General features: G+C 43.9%; 1 pseudogene; it reads left to right on the forward strand.

The window, feature by feature from the left end:
• Window positions 1-6854: 6854 nt before the first annotated feature.
• Window positions 6855-11892, forward strand: LOC134400227 (tubulin alpha-3 chain-like; annotated as a pseudogene).
• The last annotated feature ends 683 nt before the right edge of the window (window positions 11893-12575 follow it).

The following is a 12575-nucleotide window of genomic DNA, read 5'->3' on the forward strand; positions in this document are numbered from 1 at the left end:
AACCCAGGTTGTGGCCTTTGACAGCGAGCACCTCCGTCTTGTCTGGATTCAGCTTCAGTTTGTTTTTCCTCATCCAGCCCATTACCGCCTCCAAGCATTCATTCAGAGGAGACACGCTATCCTTAGTTGATGCTGTTGTCAAAGGCATAGAGAAATATATTTGGGTGTCATCAGCATACTGATAGCACCCCGCCCCATGCCTCCGGATGATCTCTCCCAGCGGTTTCATGTAAATATTAAATAGCATTGGGGAAAGGATGGCACCTTGCGGTATGCAATGAAGAGTTCTGCTTGGTGAACTTGGTGTCATAGCCTGCTTGGTGTAGATCTGGCTTTGTATAGCTCTGGCAGCTTTAACTGTTGTGATGAAGAGGGAATTTCACCAGGTTCTCCATATATACAAATGACACCTGCTGAAATTCCCTTTTCTATGCAACTGTTAAAGATACAGGAGCCTTGTCTTCCTTTTCATATGGTCACCCTAACTTACCAAGGTAACAAATGTGGCCTCAGAGGGAAGGAAAAGAGGGAAGGAAAAGGGATCAGAGGTGAGGCCAGGATGTGAGGAATCCCTTGGCTCAGCATGCCCTGTCTAGATAGGCTCAAAGGCCAGTCTAGAGGAAAAACATTGGAAGGGAAGATGGAGAGGAGAACTTCACCTCCATTGTTCCTCTGGCCCTGTTGACAGCAGCCTGACAGGGCATTGGAGGCTTCCTTCTAAGGGGAGCGCAGTTCATAGGATTACACTCTTTGTTCCTGCCAGAGGAATTCAATCTTTGGAAATTCCAATATGTACTGAGATGATCCAGACTTCCTGGACAATGTGAAGATTGGAACTCAGTTACCCACTGTCTTTCATACTGCTCGAATGTTCCAATACAGTACTCAGATCAAAACTGTGTTGCCTCTGAATTCCAGGAAGAGGACGAGGATGACGAGGAGATTACTTTGATCAGCTGTGACCTGAAATATTAATATTATAGCCTGCATCAAGCCTTGGTGTCTGTTATGTCTAATATTCCTTATATCAAAGACCCAATTTTTTTGCCAAAGACACATGTTTGGTCTTACATAGATCCAGATATAATCCTTCTTATGGGAGATTTGTATGTGTTTTAAGAAAAACAACCTCAGAAGTGGTCCTAAGTCATTCCGCTGCCTAGACCAATAAACCACAAATTAATTTTAATGGTCTCTTCTTATTATCAGACTCTTAAAATGGAATAGCAGCATGCCTGTGTACCGTCTGACATAGTTTAGGTATTGTTTGTGCCAAATGTGGGCGTTTGGCTTCAACTGCTGTCATATGTTTATAGTTTGACTGGCTTTATAATTTGTGTCAAATCCATTTACTGTTCATGTATCTTTTCAACTTCTTCTTCTTCTTCTTCTTCTTCTTCTTCTTCTTCTTCTTCTTCTTCTTCTTCTTCTTCTTCTCCTCTGCCTCCTCCTCCTCCTCTTCTTCCTCTTCTTCCTCCTCCTCCTCTTCCTCCTCTTCGATTGGGCCTTCTCATCACTCTAAGATCATAAACTATTTCCCTTGCACAGGAGAGAGAGAGAGAGAGAGAGAGAGAGAGAGAGAGAGAGAGAGAGAGAGAGAGAGAGAGATCAGAGGATGACTATACCTCACATTTCAAAGTTATTTCTGGAGCCCTAAGGATAAGGAAAAGTATATTTAAAAAGCATACAGTGCTTTTAATGAGTACTTAAGGAGGCAATCCTATGCATCTTTAGATAGAAAAAAGTCCTACAACTCCCAGCATGCCCCAGCCAGCCATGGGAGTTGCAGGACTTTTTTGTTTAATCTAAATATGCATAGGTTTGTGCGATCAAGCACTTTAGAAAAGTCATCTAAGCAATCCTTACCACAATCTTTATAGCAAATCTACACGTTGTACTGAAGGCGCTTGCATGCGCCACCAGTACGCCCCCAAAATGATGGTGTAGATTCCTGCCTACCTGCAGCCCAGAAGAGACGGAGGAGGTGGCGGCTGGGGAATACGGCCGCGTCCTTGCTGCCTCCTCCCCGCCGGCCTCCTGCTGCCGGGGTAAGAGCGACCCGGGTCGGAGAGCTCGGCTTCCGCTGAGCTCTCTGACCCGGGTTGCTCTTACCCCGGCAGCAGGAGGCCGGCGGGGAGGCGGTGGCGGCGGCAAGGACGCGGCCGGATTCCCCAGCCTCCTCCTCCTCCATCTCTTCTGGGCTGCAGGTAGGCAGGAATCTACACCATCGTTTTGGTGGCATACTGGGGGCGCATGCAAGCGCCTTCAGTACGACGTGTAGATTCCCAAGTGTGAGCAGAAGGTAGATCTCCAGATATTTGGGACTTGAAGTGCCAGAAAACCCTGCCAGCATGGTCAATGGTCAGGAATAGCAGGAACTGAAGTCCCAAAAATCTGGAGATGTATTTTCTACCCACCCCTGTGTTATAGGTTGGACAGTGTTATTCTGCCCATATTTTACATGCAGAAGTCTGAGAAGAGCCAGTTGAAGATATATGTGTCTTTACAAGCATTGCCACATAATCTGAGAGGATTATACCCCAGGGATCTTTAGCAATGTAACACTGACACTAATGCCAAGTTACAACACTGAAGACTGTGCATTTTGTGTTGTCTGAGAGTTGTAGCCCAGCGTCCTCCATGGCATTGAAAGGGATCATGAATACACCTTGAGTATTGTGTCACTGGCACCCTTTCGGCACCAGGTCAAGACCTTCTTTCCCCAGGCAATTTAGTCTTTCAGTTTCTGTGGTTTTAAATCTGTTACTGTACTTTAAATCTTTGCACTGCTGCTAGGTTTCATTTGTTTATTATTTTTATTTTATACTGTAAAACTTTTATACTGTGTTTTATCAGGTTGCATTTTATGGTTTTAATTGTTGTGAACTACCCAGAGATCTTCAGCAGTTGGGCAGTATAAAAGTGTAATAAATAAATAAATAAATAAATAAATAAATAAATAAATAAAATTGCTTAAGATACTCCTCGGATTGCTTATCCTTTTAATCTTTATTCCCAACTGCAATGAAATATTATGTATTATTTATTTATTTTCTTTAAAATTATTTATAGGCCACCTTTAAGGATGGAAACTTCTCAAGGCAGCAGACAAGACAAAACCCATGCAAAGTGGATACAATAAAAACAACTAAGTACATATTCAATACAAAGCCATAAAAACAGAGATTACCAATGAAACAGAATTACCGATAAAACCAGCAGTCAAAAACACTGTGGGAAGGCCAGCAAAAACTTGAAATCTGCAAAGAAGGGGCCTGATCCCCCTCCCCCCCGATGAGAGCTGATTCCAGAGGTGTGGGGTCACCACTGAGAATGCCCTTTCCCTTGTACTCACCTAGCCACTGATATACAAGAAATGGATTTTACCCACAACCCTCTCTACCTTTGCATCTTCCTCCTTTCCCTCTGCTTCTGTCCCCATTGTCTCTTTTAGATTGCAAACTCCTTAGGGACAGAGACCCAGGGCTAGCCTTGGGGGTGCATGAGCTGGGCAATTCCTGGGGCACCAAGCTGAGGGTGTGTTTATGCCAAGCTGAGCTCAGTGGGCTGTTTTTTTTTTAATATACTGTCTGCAGTGAGCTGGAGTGGCGAAAAAGCAAATGCCTGTAACCTTTCTTTCAAGGTTCTGATGCAGAGAAATAACAGTTTTCCTGAAGTGAGATCCTGGCTGACGGTAGATTTGAACTTTAGCCAGTAGCTCATGCTCTTAAACCTCCAGCTGCAGTCCTTTTTGTAAGACAAAATAAATAAAGCCAGTGTTTAGGATTCTATAAACTTTGCCCCCGCTCTCCAGTGCAGTAGCTCTGGTACATGCAACGGGGTCTCTAATGAGCCCACAGAGCTCCATGAGAATTATGGGCTGCCCTATTTGAATAAGTGGTGAGGAATGCTTTGGACAGATGCATGCAAGTCGCTGACGTGAACCAGAACAGCTGCTTTACCTCATGAAGTAATGAATAATAACATTTTGTACCATTATTTAATAAAAACCCTGAAAGACTTCCAAACAGAAAATGATGCAGGAGAGAGGTGATTTCACATACTGTACTGTAACCTTATCCACTGGGCTATCTATGGAAGTCTACAAGACAGACAGTGCTTTCTAGTGGGTAAGATGAAATGTGGCCGTGGTTCAGTGGCAGAGCATCTGCTTTGCATGCGGAAGGTTCCCGGTTTGATCCCCGGCACCTTAGAACATAAGAACGTAAGTAGTGCCATGCTGGACCAGACCAAGGGTCCATATAGACCAAGGGTCCATCTAGTCCAACACTCTGTTCACACAGTGGCCAACCAGCCATCGGGACCAACAAGCAGGACATGGTGCAACAGCACCCTCCCACGCATGTTTCACAGCAACTGGTGCACACAGGCTTACTGCCTCGAATACTGGAGATAGCACACAACCATCAGGGCTAGTAGCCTTCAGGTAGGGCAGGATGAACTCCTGACTAAAACCCCGGGGAGCCGCTGCCGGTCAGTGTCAACAATACTGGGCTTGATGGACCAAGGGTCTGATTCAGTGTAATGGAGCCCCCTATGTTCCTAAAACCAGTCCCCACTCAGACATAAAATCTGTTGGGTAATCTTGGCGGTTCATCTGACTGTGTTCAGATGATACAATAGTCAACGGTTGATTAAATAGTCAATAGTATCTCTAAGCCTAACTGACCTGACAAGGTTGTTGTAAGGATAAAATGGGGAAACCCCATAGATTTTGCCTTTAGCTCCTTGGAAGAAAGGGGGGGATACAAATGTGATAAACTAATGAGAATAATTCATTATCAACTAATAATTAAACAATTAAAGCCTCTTAATGCGAGCGCATACATTTAACAGGTACAGAGCATTAGCACCAGTCTTAGTTTTCTAAAACTTCAATACTTAGATACATTTATTTTTAACTTGTATTTCTTCATGATGCTACTTAGAAACCAGAGGCTTTTGGCACCACCAAAAACTACCGTATTTCTTCGATTCTAAGACGCATTTCCCCCCCATATAAACATCTCTAAAAACGGGGTGCATCTTAGAATCGTGGGTGCATTTATTATTTCTTAGAATCAAAGCTTTTTTTTCCTGTTGGTGGTACTGAAATTAGTGTGCGTCTTACAATCGATGGCGTCTTAGAATCGAAGAAATACGGTAAGTATCTCACAATGTGCTACTTTGAATTTAAATCCTTTTTTTGCAGTTAGAGATGTTACCCACTCAAAAAAAGAAGAAAAAGTTGGACAGGGACTTGGCTGTACTGTGTTTTATTTTGTTTTGTTTTGTTTACTTCTGGACCAGTTATTGGAACTGGGGTTTTGTGTAGTATGGTCACCTATGAATCACCAAAACAGAGGAAATGTATCACCAGACAACAACAACAACAACAACAATCCAAGACAAAAGAGAATACAATTTGCATATAATTAGCAGGTGCTACTTTATATGCATTTATTCAAATTTGGAAATAATTATGATAAATACAGTATATCTCACCATACTGTGCAAGAGTGTAAGCAGGGGACCTGTTCAGTGCTAATTGTTGGTGTGCAAGACTTCTTATGGTTCTCTATCTTTAAACTTGACTTGGACAGGAAAGCCCATCAAAGGGAAGATATTGCTCTGGCAGTCCTTCAAATAGTACACTCAATGCTGGAGTACAGTTTAGGTTGTTAACCCAGATGCAATTCTATCCAGGTAATGTCTAGACTATAACCCTGTTCAGGCATTCTAAAACTGAATACAAAAAATGCATGAGGAGGGGGAGTCTGCTAATAATCGTACCCTACTCTGTCTCAGTTTCAGTTGCCCTCTACATCAGGAGGGCAACTTTCTGAAGTGGAGAGCCTTCTGCATCAGTGGAAGCTCTCCACGCAATTTTGAATGCTGAGTTTCCATGACAATGCGAGAGGCGGGGCTAGCACACTCCCTGTCCACACACATTTACTGTACTCCGTTTTAAAATGCCTGAATAGGGCTCATATAATGACAGTATCCACACATAAGCTCACTGCCATACGTTGTTACGCAATCTGCGGGTGAAGACTTGCTCCACATCTAAGCAGGTACTGCTGGAGTAGCATGGCCACTTATGCATCACCCAAAAGTTGAAATGCATCTGCAGAAAAGAGGACACCAATTTGCCTAATGTTTGCATATTCTAATGATTATGTATAATGCAAATTTAGAAATAATTACTATGATTTATATAGAAATACTATACATCTCACATCTCACAAGTGACCTGTGTGACTGCTCAGACTCCTATCTAGAGCCGGATCTACACTACTGCTTAACAGTTTTATAGCGCTTTAAAGCAGTTAAAGCGCTTTATAACTGTTATAAAGCGCTTTAAAGCAGTAGTGTAGATCCGGCCTAGGTGTTAATTGTGGATGGGCAACTTTTCAAAGCCCCTCTTTCTCCCTTCTTACGGTTCTTCGACTTGAAACCAGACTTCAGCTGGACAGCCCATCAAGTAGAGGACACTTCCATTGTTCTTTTCCCATGATGCCTGCAAAGCGCCTTCCCTCCTGACCTTCCACAAAATCAAATGAAGATGCCTGTATTCAACCAAACATTTCCTGACTACTGAGCGTGTTTGTATCCTTTCCTGCTGGAGTGGTGGTTTTTGCTGCCTTGTGTCATTAAGGCTGCAGTCCTCTACACCAGAGGGTCTTTTTTGGACCATGGGCACGTTTGGCAATTGGAGAAACTGTCCTAGGAACCACCACAAAATGGCTGCCATGGCATGGCGAAAGACAAGTAATCTGCCCAAGAAACTGAGTACAAGGCAGAGGTGAGGGCTGAGCCCCAGCACACTAAACAACTCCTTCGAACCTGCAGTTTTCAGCACCAATCCCAACAGCTTGTAAGAAAATTTATTATTATTATTATTATTATTATTATTATTATTATTATTATTTTAAAAATGTGGGAGGGGTAGAACACCTTGGCAGGTGCCTGGCAGCGCGTTTGTGCCTGCGGTCTCCACATTGCCTACCACTGCACTACCCACTTACTTGGAAATAATGGGACTTGTTCTGAGTAGACATGTATACGATTGCTCGGCTGGCTTTGGTGGTCATGCATATGAACCAGAAGAAATCATTGAATTGCTCCTTGCGTGTTACAATAAGACAACCAGAACTAGTCTGCTTTATGTTTACAAGATGGCAAATTCCTTGTCTTCTCTCCTCAGATTTATTTTTATGTTTCTTAATTTTTTTAAAAAAAAACACACATTGCAAAGTAACATCTTTTTTTCTGCCTTGTGTGCAGCTGCTCTGACTTCCTTTGTTGTTGCTATGTTGTCTGTTTGGTCTCTGGTTTCTGCTGCATGTTGTCAGGCCAAGATTTTCATTACGACTGCTGCCTGAGCAGTTTGCAGGGTGAGTCATCCCAATGAAATTTCAGGAATGTGTTTCAGACACAAATGATCGCTATTATACATTTTCATCTATAATGTAGCAGCCCATAAGCGCTTTACTCTCACCAGGGATCCTATCATCCCACTTCTATAGAATCACAGAGTTCGACTGTTGAGATAGGGCAAATTCTCTCTGGTGATACACATATGTCTGGGCTGCATTGTTTCAAATAGCACGTGAGGGAATCACATGTTACTCCAAAGTAAAATAAATAATCTGTCCATATGGAAAACTAGCCTGTTAGTTTTCTCCCTCCCATAGCTGATTTCTACATGCAGGGATTTTGTCTGGATAGAGGGGCTTCAGCCATGCGAACCCCACACCTGAAATGTGATTGCCAGATATTGGTTTATTTACTATGACAGTGAGAATTAGGCCAAAGAGTGAGTAATCTAAATGTTATTGTATTCTTTGGCCCATCTCCTTGAGGTGGTACTCGGGCTGTACGGATTTTGTAAAATCCAGTACGTCTGCATTCCATGGATTGTCAGTGTCATTATCTGCTCATTGGTGGAATTGTATTTTCCCCCAATATCCTGCATTTGCGCAAATTTACACTTGTAAAAAATGTGCAAATCCCCCCAAAATGCACCCCCCCAAAACGACCTGTCTATTTTGCTCAGTCTGTTGTCCAGAGCTATTGATACACAACTTCAAGGCCCAGTTCTTCCTTCAGATAGTTCTTTATCTTTAAACCTGATTTGAACAGGACAGCCCTTCAAATAGAGGACAGTAAAACAGACCACATGGCCATCCTCCTATTCAAGGATTTTGGAGCTCCTCAAGCAAAGCAATGTAACTCAAGGATAGAGAACCCGCTTTGCATGCAGAAGGTCTCAGGTTCAGTCACAGGCATTTCTCTGAATGTTTGGGAAAGACCTCCGATACCCTGTCAGATATTACTGAGATATTACTGAGCTGGATGAACCAATAGTCTCACTTTTCTCTGTTTCACCCCCAGTGGACCTCTGTAACTTTGAGGAGGGGAGGAGGGCAGATTGACCATTCTTTTTGGAGCTTGTGGCCTTCTGGGGTGCTGAATGGAAAGTGAGAAGGGCAGAGCTGTTTCGGTTGGACTTTGGTCTTTGGACCAGTGGCAAATACCATTCTGTGGAGCCAGACCCATGTAGTGTGAGGATATTTAAAATTTTAGTATCCAGTTAGACCTCTGCAGCTCAGCATGGTAAAAAATGTGGCTGTTTGCAGCTAAAGTTTGGTGGCAAATCACTACAGAGCTTCTCCTCCTCCTCCTCCTCCTCCTCCTCCTCCTCCTCCTCCTCCTCGCCACACTCTCAAATTCAGCAGTGGGGGCAGGCATCTGACTCACAGAGGTGTGTATTTCCAATTCCTGGAAATTGGCCTCCAGACCACACAAAGTTGCCCATCCCTAAAATAAACTGATATTATTAGTAGGGAATGTAGTGAGAAACCTTTTCATAGCAGAAATATAGTTAGAACTTCCCAGAAACGTCTATGGCTGGACATGGACTTCTTTGATGCCCATCTTGTAGTATCAAGCACCGTACTATGATCTCTTGGCTTCACATTGTCTTTGCTGACATTGTTTATGTGTTTCTTGATACGTAGCCTTCTGCAGAATGAAGATCTGGCTCTCCAAACCTGTATTTTAAGTAACCACACAGCTATGATTGAGGTACTTTGAGCTTCCCCTGAGAGCCAGACCCCCCAGCCCTGTCAAAGTTTTGTGATCAGCTTCAAAGTCAACAGCATTTTGCATGCAGTGGATAAGAAGCAGGCATTTCTCTTGTGTTTGTTGTTATATTAGTTTGACTGCTGGGTATCAAGAAGCTGGCTCAAAATGCTCTGGCTTAAAAATAAACCCACCAGTTTTAAAATCTGTCAAACCACAGTATAAAAAATTCCATGCAAATGGAAAGAGGAGGAAAAACCAAGGACTGCAAGCTTTAGTCAGTATAAACAGTAAAGCAAGTCAATCCTATGTATTTTTAGACAGAACAAAGTCCTGTATCTCCCAGCATTACCCAGCCAGCTGTAGGACTTTTTTTTTGCCTAAACGTACATATGATTACACCCTTAATCAACTAGAGCTTAACCTGATAGAGAACAAATTTAGCAGGTGGCGAGCAATGTTAACAGTTGAAAGCAAATTTTCATTTGTAGGGTTGCCAATAACGGGGGCAAAATAGGTTTGGTTCTCATTACAATACAAACCAACTCAAGGTATGTATCAGAATTCAGTTATCCTTCAGTTTTTGCCCTTCTCCAAATTTTGCAATGCAATTCTCTGATTGGGAAAAGCAAGGGAAAGACTCAATCCAGCCTTCCCAAATGAAGCACCCTCTAGAGGTGTTGAACTACAACTCTCATCATCTCCAGACAGCATGGCTAATGGTTGTGCTAGCTGGGGATGATAGAAGTTGTAGCCCAACACATCTGGAGAGCACCAGGTTGGAGAAGGCTGATTTCAATTCTTTTAAAAATACACACATTCTTCAAAAGAGTTCATCCAATAGAAGCTAGTGGCTTGGATTTTGGAGAGCTGTGAATCTACTCTGGGTTTCAACTAGAACTGTGTATGAGCTATCCAAGGTACTGAACCCTATCCCCAAAATAGATCCAGCAGAACAAAACCATGCAGCAGAAATTGTTATAAGATTAAAATACAGAGTTAGAACAGTAAAATTTAAATTTAAGTTAAAATTAAGTGTTAAAATACTGAGAGAATAAAAAGGTCTTCAGCTGGCAACAAAAATAGTACAGTGTAGGCACCAGGCGGACCTCTCTGGGGAGCTCATTCCACAGCCGGGGTGCCACGGCGGAGAAAGCCCTCCTCCTAGTAGCCACCTGCCTCACTTCCTTTGGCAGGGGCTCACGGAGAAGGACCCCTGTAGATGATCTTAAGGTCCTGGCAGGTACATATGGGAGGAGGCGTTCCTTCAAATAACCTGGCCCCAAACTGTTTAGGGCTTTGAATGTTAATACCAGCACTTTGAATCGGGCCCAGACCTGGACTGGCAGCCAATGAAGTTGTAAAAGGACTGGCTATTTTTGGGGTGTCCTGTTCTCTATTAATTAAAATAAAAGCATGTATGGCAACAGAAGTGTCACCAATGCAGCCTCTCTTAATAGATGAAATCCGTACTGGGACATACCATTCGCTCTTCCACCCTGAGCAACTGATCAGTGCCAAAGAAGATGCTGCCAACAATTATGCCCGTGGCTACTACACCATCGGGAGAGAATTTATTGACCCAGTCCTAGATAGGATTCGCAAAATGGTGAGTATGATGAAGCCCTTGGTTGCAACCTCAAATGAGCTCCGCTGTGCCACTTGAGACTAACTGTTGAGCAGAATTAAATCTCTTGATGGTGCCTTTTCCTCTAAACTGTTCCATGTCTGAGATGTCTCAGACACAGGCCACATTCCTGTCAAGAACATGAAATGGACATTAGAACCAGTCTTTTCTCTTTCAGGCTGAGCAGTGTGATGGCCTCCAAGGTTTTTTGATCTTCCACAGCTTTGGAGGAGGCACAGGGTCAGGGTTCACATCTCTCTTAATGGAAGAGCTCTCTGTTGACTTCGTTAAGAAAGCCAAGCTGCAGTTCTCAGTATACCCTGCCCTACGGATCTCCACTGCAGTGGTGGAGCCCTACAACTCTGTCCTGAGCACACACACTATGCTGGAGCACTCGGACTGGACAATGGTGGACAATGAAGCCATCTACGACATCTGCAACCGTAATCTTGTCGTTGAACGTCCTACCTACACCAACCTCAACAGGCTGATTGGGCAGGTTGTGTCATCCATCACAGCTTCCTTAAGATTTGATGGTGCTTTGAATGTTGATCTGGCTGAGTTCCAGACCAACCTGGTGCCTTATCCCCGGATCCACTTCCCCTTGACTACCTATGCCCCCATCATCTCAGCAGAAAAGGCCTACCATGACCAGCTCTCTGTGCCAGAGATCACCAACACCTGCTTTGAGTTCCCCAACCAGATGGTGAAATGCGACCCTCATTGAGGCAAATACATGGCTTGCTGCCTGCTCTTCCACCCTGAGCAACTGATCAGTGGCAAATGATGCTGTGCCCAAGGATGTCAATGCAGCTATTGCAGCCATTAAAACCAGGAGATCCATCCAGTTTGTGGACTGGTGCCCAACTGGCTTCAAGGTTGGTATCAACTCCCAACCCACCCACCCCACAGCAGTGCCTGGGGGAGACTTGGCCAAGGTACAGCGGGCTATCTGCATGCTGAGCAACGCCACAGCGATTGCTGAGGCCTGGGCCCAGCTGAACCACAAGTTTGACCACAAGTGGGCCTTTGTGCACTGGTACGTTGGGGAGGGCATGATGGAGGGGGAGTTCTCTGAAGCTCAGGAGGACCTGGCTGCTTTAGAGAAGGATTACGAAGAAGTGGGACAAGACTCTGGCAATTATGGGTCTAACACAGAAGAGGACCAAGAATACTGAATGTCTGGAATACAGCTGCCAATTTGGCTAGGAACTCTTCCTCACCCACACTCAGACCACAGTCCACCCCTTAGGAAGCATAGCTAATAAAAAGTGCAGCAAACAGATCCATGATGCGTTGGTTTTCCTTCTGCCTATAGGTTTTACATTTACTTTCAACTAGAGGAGGGGAGAAGGGAAGTACTTTTAGAAGGTCGTGCAACAGATCAACACGTGCAGCAGATCAACAGTGCAGGTATGGTGTTAGCTTGAAAGCTTGGGGCTCTTATACTCTAATTAAGGGTATAAGTATAACTTATTACGGCCCCATTCAGAAGACACCTTAAACCATGGCTTTAACCAGGGTGGTTAAGCCAGAAAGCCAGGCTGTGCTCAGAAGACACCTTAAACCATGGCTTACTTGTAAGTAAGCAGATGTTACTTTAAAGTTGTAGCTTACAGACACTTTTTTTCTTTTTCACTCCAGCACAAGTGCAAGGGGTCTTGATCTGGACTGGGGTCCTAGTGGGGAGTACACACACACACACACACACACACACACACACACACACAGACAAATTGTGACCGACTGGCTTGAATGGAACATTATCTGGCAAAATAAATTGCAGGCATGGGGTGGGGCTGATCTGAATTGTGACTGCGGTGGCAGGGACACACCTTCAAATTGATATAGACACTTCACA

Source organism: Elgaria multicarinata, chromosome 6 (assembly GCF_023053635.1).
Source record: "Elgaria multicarinata webbii isolate HBS135686 ecotype San Diego chromosome 6, rElgMul1.1.pri, whole genome shotgun sequence".
Classification (NCBI taxonomy): domain Eukaryota; kingdom Metazoa; phylum Chordata; class Lepidosauria; order Squamata; family Anguidae; genus Elgaria; species Elgaria multicarinata.